At 49.1% G+C, this 11,447-nt stretch overlaps 1 long non-coding RNA gene across 1 annotated transcript; it reads left to right on the top strand.

The window, feature by feature from the left end:
• Positions 1 to 4,399: 4,399 nt before the first annotated feature.
• On the top strand, positions 4,400 to 6,003 carry LOC122370863. Its single transcript, XR_006254620.1, has 2 exons — positions 4,400 to 4,531; positions 5,964 to 6,003. It is a non-coding gene; the product is annotated as an uncharacterized LOC122370863 (long non-coding RNA).
• The last annotated feature ends 5,444 nt before the right edge of the window (positions 6,004 to 11,447 follow it).

Here is an 11,447-nt window from a genome sequence, read left to right as displayed (position 1 = left end):
GGCTTGAAGTGAATACAATAATCTAAACGGTTTTGTAATCCATGTGAAGACACTTCTAAAATTGCCTGTAGAAATATTGAAGGCAAGAGTTCAACTTTTTCACAAGACGGATGGCTATAAACCTATTCAACGTGTGACAACTCAGCTGGTATATCGTCGCCTACAGCCCAGCTTTCCCTAGTGACCGATAGAGGCGCTGCTATCGATGTCCGCCCGAGCCGCCTAACGGCAGGAGTGTGCGCGTCGCTTCCGTGATGGCGATGTCCTGGGGAGCGACGACGCGCAGCCGCCGGGCCAGGCGGACCGGCTCGCGGGCCTCTGTGCGCTGCTCGGCGGCGGAGGATGAGCCGTTGACCGAGCGACGGGACCGGCTCAGAGCCTCCGAGACCTGTAGGGAGCGTGGGGACTGTTGGGGTGACCAGTACATACAGGGTTGGGCAGATAAATTGGGACAAAATACATATTTGCATTTAGAACGCCGTAACTTAGAAATTTTATAAACATAGGCATTTGAAATTTGGAGCACATATTGTCACACCAATTTTACACATTTTCACCAAATATGGTCACCGTGGTCCACCTGCATCAGTCCTTATCGGTGCCTGGACTGGCCGCACGCGCGGCGAGATCTCCCGTCTGAAATGGCTCGTAAATGTAGCCAACTGGCACTGCTGAGGCTCACCACAGTCACATGGGGACGTTCGTTAGACTCACCCGCAAAAACGCCCCAGCAACCAGAACTTGTGAGGGCTGAGGTTTAATGAGGAAGGGGGCATTTTCCCTTGGGTACAGTTTGCGGGATCCTCCGTTGCAGGAGATTTTGTATTTAATTTACTGTATGCCGGAGAGCTGACTCCTCGAAGAGCATCACTCTATGCAGGATGTTGCCTTCTTTCATCTTGTTGATTCGAACTGCTGGAATAATGGTTAGGTACCCTGTAATGGCGAACCTCCTCCCGATTCCGTAAAATAAGGGGGCCTCACGTAACCGTCAGAAGTCACCGAGTGGAATGGCATCACCGGTGTCTGCTGCATGCTTTTTGGAACTAAGATCACGTCTTCTGGGCTGGTTGCGATGTTACATGGTGTTTGCGGTTGTTCATATCGAGGGTTCCGAGCAAGACAACCCTAAGTGTTGTTTTTTTTAATTTTACAGGAGAAGCAAAAAACTGAATTCTAATTCTGTTTGTTGAGCCAGTGCAACGATACATCGCGTGTTGTGCAAGTAGGGAGCGCGCAATGTTATGACACCAAAAAATGTTATAAAATACTCACTTAGAGGGAATGCCAGGCACTTAGGTTCTTCTTGCTCACCAGAATGTCGACTCCGGCTACACAGTTCACATGCAAGAACAACCTAACCGTCGAAGCAAAACACTAGCTTTGCGTCACTAAAGCTGTATTTATTGCTGTAAATGTGGCCAAACACTGCTACGTGATGCACTGCACCATGAACTGCAACACTGAACATCGAACTGCAACAAACGCTGCACTGCTACGCTCCCTGCGGTGTCCTTCCTCTCACTCTCTCACTCTCACTCCTCTTCCTCCGGATCGTCGAAATCACTCTCCGGGAGAATGTCCTCCTGCCGCGCCGAGTGCGGCAAGCTCCTGTACTCCGCTTGGAACGGCTCCGGGATGTTCCCGTCGTCACAGAGCTTGATCAGGTCTCGGTACTTTTCCGCACTGATGGGCAGCCGCTTGCTGTAGAGCTGCTTTGGCTCGATGGCAGGCGACGTGTCGCCAGGGTGTCGTCTTCGACCTCGTCCAGCAGGGGCGCGGGAACTACTCTCCGACGGGGGGGGGGGGCACACCATAATAGAGATCAACCTAGGGTACCCCCAAATCTAGTTTTCTCACCGGTTTTAGGCCACTTGTTTTTCATCCCTCGGCTTTTTCAACAAAAAAGAAAACATTTGCAAAAAAAAGTGTGGTATTCCGTCTCAAAGCTGTGGGGGCACCGCCCCCACGGCCCCAGAGTTCGGGGGCAAGCTGCCCCCACTGCCCCCCCGGCTCCCGCGCCTATGTCGCCCAGCCCGGATCCGGATGCTCTTCTCTTGGTTGTTGTAGTATATCTCTACGTTGACCTCTGGTTCGCCACGAGTGATAGTCACCTTGCTCATGTTCTTCCAGGGCCCGCTTTCGGTGAGGCATCGGCGCTGGATCGACTGCCAATCGGTTAGGATTAGGATGTTCGGTTACGGTTAGGACGATGTTAGGACGACGGTTAGGATGTTCTTGCCTGAACCCTAAGTGTCGAAAATGTCACTTAGGTTGTTCTTGCACTCTATATCTCAGCACAGGACGCACTCAGCGGTACGGCTGTTCTTGCATCCGACGCGGCTCGTCGAGCTGATTCGACTGGTATATTTAACTCAATTTCGAAAAAAATGACACTTAAGGTTGTCTTGCTCGGAACCCTCGATATGAATTATAGCAGGTATGTGTGCTGAGGCTTAGTTACGCACACACAATACGCATGGCGATTTTCACTGTTGCAACCGCAATGTGCAATAAAAAATGATATATTCTGTTTAGCTAATTTGTTCATTAACCCTCGCCCGCACATGGGGGGTGGTGGTTGCCACCCCCCCCCCCCCCCCAGGTAGTCTTTCTGCTCTGCACTCAAGATTTTTAGAGCTAGAAGGCTGATTTTTCGTATAGCTGCTCCTCTATCCTTTCTTGATGTCCACTCTAAATTTCAAGTTTCTGTGACATTTGGTTTCGGAGATATGACCTTGTTTTTCAGGTCATGTCATGACCCAAATGGCAAATTCTCGACATCTTGCGTTGGCTATGGGCCTTGTGAGCTTTTGACACCTTGATTTCGGCCTTTTTTACCAGTCTTACCTCCCACCTATCATGGAACATGTTGTTCGATGATGTACAGATGTCAAGGTCAAGGTCAAGGTCAACCTAGGTCATCTAGGATAATTGCGTTTTAGGCAAGCAGAATTTACTTTTTGTGAAGTTTTTTGACTGCATTTTTGGTAAAAGCTTCTCAGATCATGATTTCATGTAATATTGACACATAAACAATCGGTGCACACATCAGTATACACACAGACACACACAGACATACAAACACATATAATTGACCTTGACCTAACTTGACCTGAAATGACCTCAGCAGCAAAAACCTGGTCGGGTAGTGTGAGAAAGAGGTTCTAGCTGGCTTGGCACCAGAAAACGGCATCGTCATCGGTATATGATAAGCAGCGCACTTGATATCAAACGGTGACCCAAAACAGCAACATTTTTTAGTTTGACCTGACCTGGAAGGTCAATGACTGACTTGAGAAGGTAAAACTGGGTATCATTGGATTCGTCTCTTCCCAAAGAATCTTTTTGGTCTTTACCGCTAAGCTCTATCTCCAACAGGAACGAAATGGCGCGGGGGGGGGGGGTGTGGCAACCCCCCCATGTGCCTTCTAGGATGGGAAAATGGCATGTGCGGGCGAGGGTTAAGATTATAATCATCATTTTCAGAGTATTTTGTAACTGTCTACAGCATCCAATTATAGTCGCAAATTCACAGGTGGAATTTGCGCCTCATCATTCTCAAACAGCAGCATGTGCGGTGTCATTGCATTCGGCTGATCCTGTCTGTGTATGTGTGGCTGTGTGTTTTTCAGACGGTCCTGGTCTCATGGCCGGCAGCCTGGAGCCCCTCACCAGGTGCCGTGGGCTGCGGGAACTCACCCTGTCCGGCGGCGTCCCTGACACCGTGAGCATGGAGCCCCTCACCAGGTGCCCTAAGCTGGAGGACCTGTCAGTCTCCATCGCCGACCTCCCGCGACTGAGGGGGCAGCTGCCGAAGGGCCTCAGGTGCCTCAATGTCAGAGGTGGGATAACGCAGTTCACACATGCAATACCGGTATATGCAAAAAGACAGCGTTGACGGCAAATGGACGAACCGATGCGACCCAGCCACAGCGTTGTTTGTATATAATGACATTAATTTATGGGAGGGCTGCAATGCATGCACTTGCATATACTGCGTGAATGTGGTGCATGCATCGATTATTAGCGAGCAATCGATCCAAAGAGGAATGTTTCCGTTGAAACCATGCTGTGAATAATATAGATAGATTATATCAACCTATTTGATCTGTTTTCATACCTTTTTCTGGTTATATAATTTTACAATGCCAGAGCGTAGTACGTATTCTTACGAATTCGCTTTGAATATGTCGCATATTCCCATGTCGTTGATATCCAGTCCACATAGTTATTTGCAATGACCGTTGTTGTTAAAAACCCCTCTCCCTCCCCAGCCGCTCGGCTGTGTCAGTGCTGGCTGTGTCAGTGTCTGACACTCTGGTGTCAGTGGTGCAGCGGGGAGCTGGCGGCAGCTCTGACCGACTGCAGTCAGCTGACACAGCTCTCTGTCCGACAGGGCTGGAGGTGACGGAGCCGAGGTGGCCGGGACGGTACTGCGGTCTGTCAGTGTCGCTCCAGGGGGTGGCTGACGACACCATCAGTCACCTGGCTGACCTGGCATGGACGGTCGGACGACTGTATATATACGGTGAGCAGCGGCAGCACGGACAGGCCGATGATATATGAGCTCAGGGAATGGCGGACACCGAGTAACGGTGTGCGGTTATGACTGTATGTAGAAAGAATAATTTGAACAGACAAAAGTGCGAACTACAACGTAAAACATGACCAGATAATGGATGCGCCTCACGAACTAAGGAAACCAATGGAGACTGTAATATGGTGACGAAGATTGATAACATAACTTATAGGGGAAAGTGGGGCAATGCCGAAACTTTTCTGTTTGAGACTCTGTAGCAGACAAACAAAGCCGGCAGTAGAAAATCCAGCGGCATTTCTGACAAGCCTGATCAAATGACTATACATCGCAAATGTGCTTTTGTGTAATTGATCTTTGAGTCAGCTGAGATAAAGACAAATGTCCAAAAAGAGAAACTACGGGGAATGCCGAAAACCTATGGGGAAATGCCGAAATGGATTACGGGGAATGCCGAAAACCTTTTTGATGTGATTTTTCACTTCCAAACCAATTTTAAATTCAACATGAATAAATGAACCCCAATGGAAAATAGTCTCAAAGTTTCAGAGCACGCCCCTACCCTCATCCTTCTTCGCTTCCCTAGCCGTCTGAGTGAAGCAGCGGCCGCGCCTGGTTGAATGGCGGTGCCGCCGTGCCGAGCCCAATAAAAACGACGGTTCAATCCTCCGACAGTGTTTTTGCACTGCAAAATCACAGGCTTAAAGGACCACATGCTTATATGCATCAAAATAACAGGTTGGGACAACGCCGAAAATTTTCCCACAATTTCGGCTTTACCCCAGTGACCCATATTGGCACCCGGAAAAAAAGTTAAAATACACATGTGGTAAAATAAGCAATATCACAGTATGTCCCGTTTATATGGATAATTGACACCGTAGACAGAAATAATTGAGTTTTAATTTTATGCAACTTGGTGAGTTATAGCAATTTTAATATCGGGATAAGCTAAGCATTAATCGACGTACCTCGAAAACCTTCCGTTGTCGCCGCCGCCTCGCTAATAACTGTTCGCGCGTGGCGTTTATACTGGTGAATCACTTGAACTGAGACTTCACAAAAATGCCACCAGAGGACTGCACCTCCCAGTCGTTTGGCCACAATCGAGAATTTCGGCTTTCCCCGTAGTTCGGCATTGCCCCACTTTCCCCTAGTAGGTATATGTGTTGAGGCTTAGTTACGCGCTCACAATACGCATGGCGATTTTCACTCTTGCAATCTCAATGTGCAATGAAAAGTGATGCTAGCAGTTCAGCGAATTGATCATTGAAATTGTAATCAGAGTATTATGCAATTGTCTACAGCATGTAATAATGCTCGCGAATTCACTGGTAACGCCTCATCTTTCTCATACAACAGCATGTGCAGTGTCATTGAAGTCGGCTGATCCTGTCTGTATGTGTGTCTGTGTGTTTTCCAGATTGTCCTAAACTCACGGCCGGCTGCCTGGAGCCCATCAATAGGCACCATTGGCTGATGTACCTATCAGTCTCCGCCGCCGACTTCCCACGACTGCGGGGGCAGCTGCCGGGGAGCCTCCAGCGCCTCAATGTCAGAGGTGAGAACTGAGATACCACGACTCACACACAGTGGCGCAGCCAGGATTTCATTTCGGGGGGGTCATCGCCTCCAAAGCGGGCCCCCTGGTGTGCGGGCCCCCTACCCATTTTTCAGAATCTCTCCATATTTCATACACATTCTGCTGAGCGGGCCCCCTTTACCTGCACGATAACCCTGAGCGAGTTTGAATCAGAACATTTGGATAGAACAATAGCTCGGTAATCACTCGGTGTTCAATTTTTACGCAAATTGACCACGACAGAAATATGTTACTATGACGTAAGAATTCGTATCTTTCGAGGCCGAAATGTGCCCCTTCCGCAATATGCATAGCATATTTATATGCAATCGGAACTGTTGCCTGCTTCTGTCGGACAATATTTAACTAGTCCCATGTGCCTGTTCTAAGTCATCTATTGGCTGCTGTAGAAGATTGTGCCTTTATTCTTCTTCATTACGTGAATTCGCTCACAAGAAGTTTTAGCCCTCGCGGCACAGGGGGAAGGGTTTGATGCAACCCCCCTTAAGTTTTTTTTTTCGCAAATAACTCGCGTAAAAAGCGACTGATCGCGACGTAACTTTCAGTACCCTCGCGTTGATCAATTTTACACCTACCCTAGAAATTTAATGGCCCTGACCCAAATGACCTAAAGGTCAATTCAAGGTCAAATTCCGACCTAAAGGTCGGAAAGTAGGCCAAAGTTGGCCTACTTTTCGAGACCATGTTTGGCCAGAATCGTGGTTCGGCGTATGCCGGCTCGCATTAGCGGCGCGTTTGCAGTCCTTTCGTGGTTTCAAGCGTTCAAACATGTGATTTGATATGTTGCTCCCATGCATAAGGGTGGATGTCAATGTCACCTGAAGCCTGAGGGTCAGGTCACGTCATTGACCTAGGAGGACCTCAGTACACTACGGCCTTTTCAAGCTATGCATGTTTCTAGGCTAGTTTTTGTTTAGCTGAATTCGAATTTAGCAACTAACTATTTGAAAATTTAAGCAGTTTTGGTGCCTTCGTAGCATGTGACGAAGCTGTCACTAGGCGGTTGACACGTATGTTCTACGAATACCCGTCACGATCCCTACTGGTTGACCTGACCTGAACTGACCTGACCCGACCTAGCCTAAATGCATAAAGACATCATCTGTGATCAAAACTAACATAATGTTCGTGATCAGCACCCCAAAAAGCCCTATAGCAGCCACAATTTACGACGTTCTAACAGGTCCCGATTTTCCCGACTTTTGGGTCATTGACCTGACCTGGAAGGTCAACCAATGACCTAACCTAGGACCTTTAAATTGGGGATCATCGGCTTCCTCTCGCCACGGGCAACACGCTCGTGTTTTCCGCGAAGCTCTACATCTCGATCATGGGCCATACGCGAGGGGGGTCGTAATTGTGCCGTCGAAGGACGCAAAATGGTCTGTGCCGGCGAGGGTTAACGCGCTCACATGAGACATGTATTGCCTTGGGCCGGGTTTGTTGTGGTGTGATGATGTGGTGACGTAGATTATGTATGTTACCGTGGTCCCGGCATGGTGTAACTTAGCGCGGGGTAGGTATAGGCTAGAGTGACCGTTGCACCCAGTGCGCTGAAGTTTGCGCAACCGATGGAACAAGGATGGGCAACGTGCCTGTGAGGGGTCTCAGCTCAATCGGGCCGGTGGTGAGGACATGGCGCGTGCTCAAAAAGTGTACATTTGCGTCATAGACTTTACATGTATAAATCGGCTTGCAAAATCGGGCGAAAATAGCTAAATTTGCCCGACACGGGTCCGGTACCCGTGCAGTATCTCGGTAACCGTGGGTCCGATCAGCACGGGGAGCACAGTATCGTAAATGATATCGAACGGGCTATCGAATGGTGTGCGGTGCAGGGATGGCACGTGCCACGTGCACCTGGTAACGCACTTATGCTTGAAAAATTGACTTTTGGACGGATTTTGGACTTAATGCTATTTTCGGGTGACTGTCAGACGGAGCGGGTTCGAACAATGCCTGTTGTCAAGAGAAACGTACCGCCTCTCATGGAAAAATTGTGAAAAGCTAATTGATCAAAAACAAGGTGGAACAAATCGCTGAAGGAAATGGCATTTGTTCATGACTTACCTACTTAATTACACGGGTTTTGCTGCATAAACTGGTATGTTTGACAATTGAAAATGGCATAGTTGAAAAGAGCATTCAATTTTGTCCAATATCCATTCATCGCTTTTGCATGAAGAGCAACAATATTCTTAAAAATATAAACGTTTCAAACGTCTACATTAAACGTCTACATTTAGTAATTCATCGATGGCCTCAATTTTTCAATAGGTAGCCTACGTCAACCTAGTTATAATATATACTTCGCATGTTCTATATTAGAACGCATGGTTATCAGACACGAGCACCTCGATGCGATGGATATTTTTTCCCAAACCAAAATACTTACCCGTCAAAAGGCAATCGACCGAAATGGATACATAAACCATGGACACAAGACCAACCAAACGCCCACCGATCGAAAATACCCATTATTCGCGTTGCGGAGCAAGCGGGTCACCCTAGGGGGCCCCATTCACCCGAGGGCCCGGGCCCTATCCACACGGGTGCCCGAGCCCTATCCACACGGGGGCCCGGGCCCCATCCACCCGGGGCTCCGGGGTGTATGCTTGTAAAAGTATGCTCAGACTTTTACGACGGCGAGAAAATTCATGTCGCCAAAGAGCTTCTATGGGAGACTGTCATATCTCCAGTCTTTCTTGGAAGAACTGATCTGCGCCTCATCCGGCGGAAGAATGGTACCAACACCAAAAAACGATCCGATATTGAGGACATCCTCAAAGCCCTCCAAGTCTGTGGCAAGGAAGGGGTTCACCTGCCCCAGTTCTACGCCCTAGACCTTGGAAGCATTCCACCTGTCTTCCATGAGCAGGTGGATATGGGAATTCTGCTAGGCCAGCTTAAAGGGATATGTTCACCTTGAAAAAGTTGAGTGGATGGTTCCAAAACACTTGGAAATAGTCGATAATACCTAAATGGGTGGCTACATGCCATTAATTGGCCGAATTTTGATGAAAATGATGAAAAACTGTTTTTGATTACGATGACGTAATTTATGGTTATGACGTCATACACAACACAAAGCCACCTTGTGGGAATGTAGCGAACTACAAGTCGCTTCAAGTTATCCCTCGCCGGCCGAGGGGGGGGGGCGGGTGCCGCCCCCCCCATAGGGTTTTTTCGCGATAGCTCCAAACACGCTGGCGATAGAGAGCTGAAACGTGGCATACCTGACCTTTGATCCAAGCTGCATCTTTTGACACCAACCGCATTTTTGGGTCAGTTCAGGTCACTGACCTATGACGTCATAAGTGAACCTCTGCACGGTCTTCAGATGTCGCAACTTCGCAACGCCCTCACTGCCAGAGGAGATGTCACAGGGAAATGAAACTTGCAGGATCTAGTATCCATTATGAGTCCCACAACTTGTATATCTCGGATTTTTCCTAAAGGTCATATGAGGTCAGGTCATTTTCATGACCTCACCATTATAAGTCAATGGGGAAAAATGAAAACTGCTATTCTGGCGCCGGGAACGATCTCCAACTATCTCAAGCACACAGAATCGTGATTTTATGCACTCCTTGCAAGGTTAGATGCGTCACTTTTGCAATTTTGACCTTACGTGACGTCATTTATGATGTCATCAAGGTCATATTAGTTTTTCGTCAATAGCTCTTGATCAAATTGAGCTAGCGAGTCGGGAAAGCCACCAATGGACTCAGGAAGACCTGCCGAATCGAATGATATGCGACATGACCTCTTTCGACCAACTTCGTGACCTGGGGGTGCTGACCTGACCTTGACCTGAGGTCAACACTCCAAGTTGACCTGACCCGGACAAAAAGTATATCATTCGACGCGCCTGAGCGAGACGAACACGATGCTGCCAAAATCGGCGCTCTGCGGCCGTTTTTTGCGAAGTTATTCACCAAAAACTGAACCGTACCTTGGGGCACTTGACCTGACCTCAGAGGTCACCGGTTGACCTAGGACCTTAAAATCGGGTACCAATCTCTGCGTCTCGTAACGGCGCACACGCTCGTTTTTTTCCGCGACGCGCTAGCTCCACCAGGGGCGAAACGGCGAGGGGGGGGTCGTACCCGCCCCCCCCCCCCTCGGCCGGCGCGTATGTAGAAAACCAATAGGTCCGGCGAGGGTTTTTTTTTTTTTTTGAATTTTGCTCCCGACAGGCCGAGGCCCTGGTCGGGGTAGGGGGAAGTTACTAGCTGGCAACTAGCCAGATCTTCCGTTTTACTTTACTTTAATGCCGGCTATGTTATTCCGGCCCAAGGCAGTATCAAGAGCAAAGTTTACGTTAGACCGGCTCATGTGACGTCCGGTGGGAGCAAGTGCAAGGGAAAGCCAGAAAGGGTGCCAGAGTGGCAGTGCCGAGAGGGATTTTGAGTACTTACATTTCTTGCTGCTGAATCTTGATGCTGAAATGTGGTAGTGTTGTAATGTGTGCTGTTGTTGTGTTGTGAGTTCCACCAGGAAAGTCCTAACTAGAAAAACCTGGTGCCTATCTTAGAGGGCAAAACCTGTGCGCTTTTGCCAAATTGCACAGGAAAAATCCCTTTGCTTTGATATTACGTTACGTTATATCGCTAATGTGTAAGTGTGTTTGTGGAGCTATCGCCTTCATCCACTCCCGGGGGCCATGGATGCAAGCCACCTAGGCCACGCCCGGGGTGTCCGGCCAGATAGCTTCGGTGTCTCGAGTGGGCCTCAACCTTTAAGAGGGATCCCTGTCGAGAACCGCGAGAGGGATGGGCAGGTCCCGATTGCCGCCGCCGCCGCCGCCAGAGGGACGCAAACACGCGCGCTCGCAAACGTAAGGGAAAACAAGAACAATTGAAACAAAACAATCACAATGAAACACGAGAAAACCAAGAGAAACCAAGAGAAAATCAAGTCTCCAATGAATTGGGGGAGAGGAGCCCACCGCCGCGTGCCAATGGTCCCCGCGGCGGCAGCTGGTGCCCGTAAGCTCGGGGCTCCTGCAAACTCCCACCAAGTGCTGACTGGTATGATTAGAGAACTGACGTTTCAGTGCGGACTCCAGTGACGTAACAATCCATTTAACGGGTCGTTGCGGACGGCATAGTGCCGACACCTCTTTCTCCAAGCAGATGGGGGGCAGAGGAGCCCGCCGCCGCGTGCCAATGGTCCCCGCGGCGGCGGCTGGTGCCCGTAAGCTCGGGGCTCCTTAATTGACATGGCCAGTATCCAGGAAATCAAGAAGATTGAGTCCCGCGCCCAGAACCGCTATCGACGGCTTGCCGACCACGGAACTGA

Source organism: Amphibalanus amphitrite, unplaced genomic scaffold (genome assembly GCF_019059575.1).
Source record: "Amphibalanus amphitrite isolate SeventyFive unplaced genomic scaffold, NRLGWU_Aamphi_draft 001176F_arrow, whole genome shotgun sequence".
Classification (NCBI taxonomy): Eukaryota; Metazoa; Arthropoda; class Thecostraca; order Balanomorpha; family Balanidae; genus Amphibalanus; species Amphibalanus amphitrite.
This window is presented reverse-complemented; position numbering and strand designations above follow the sequence as displayed.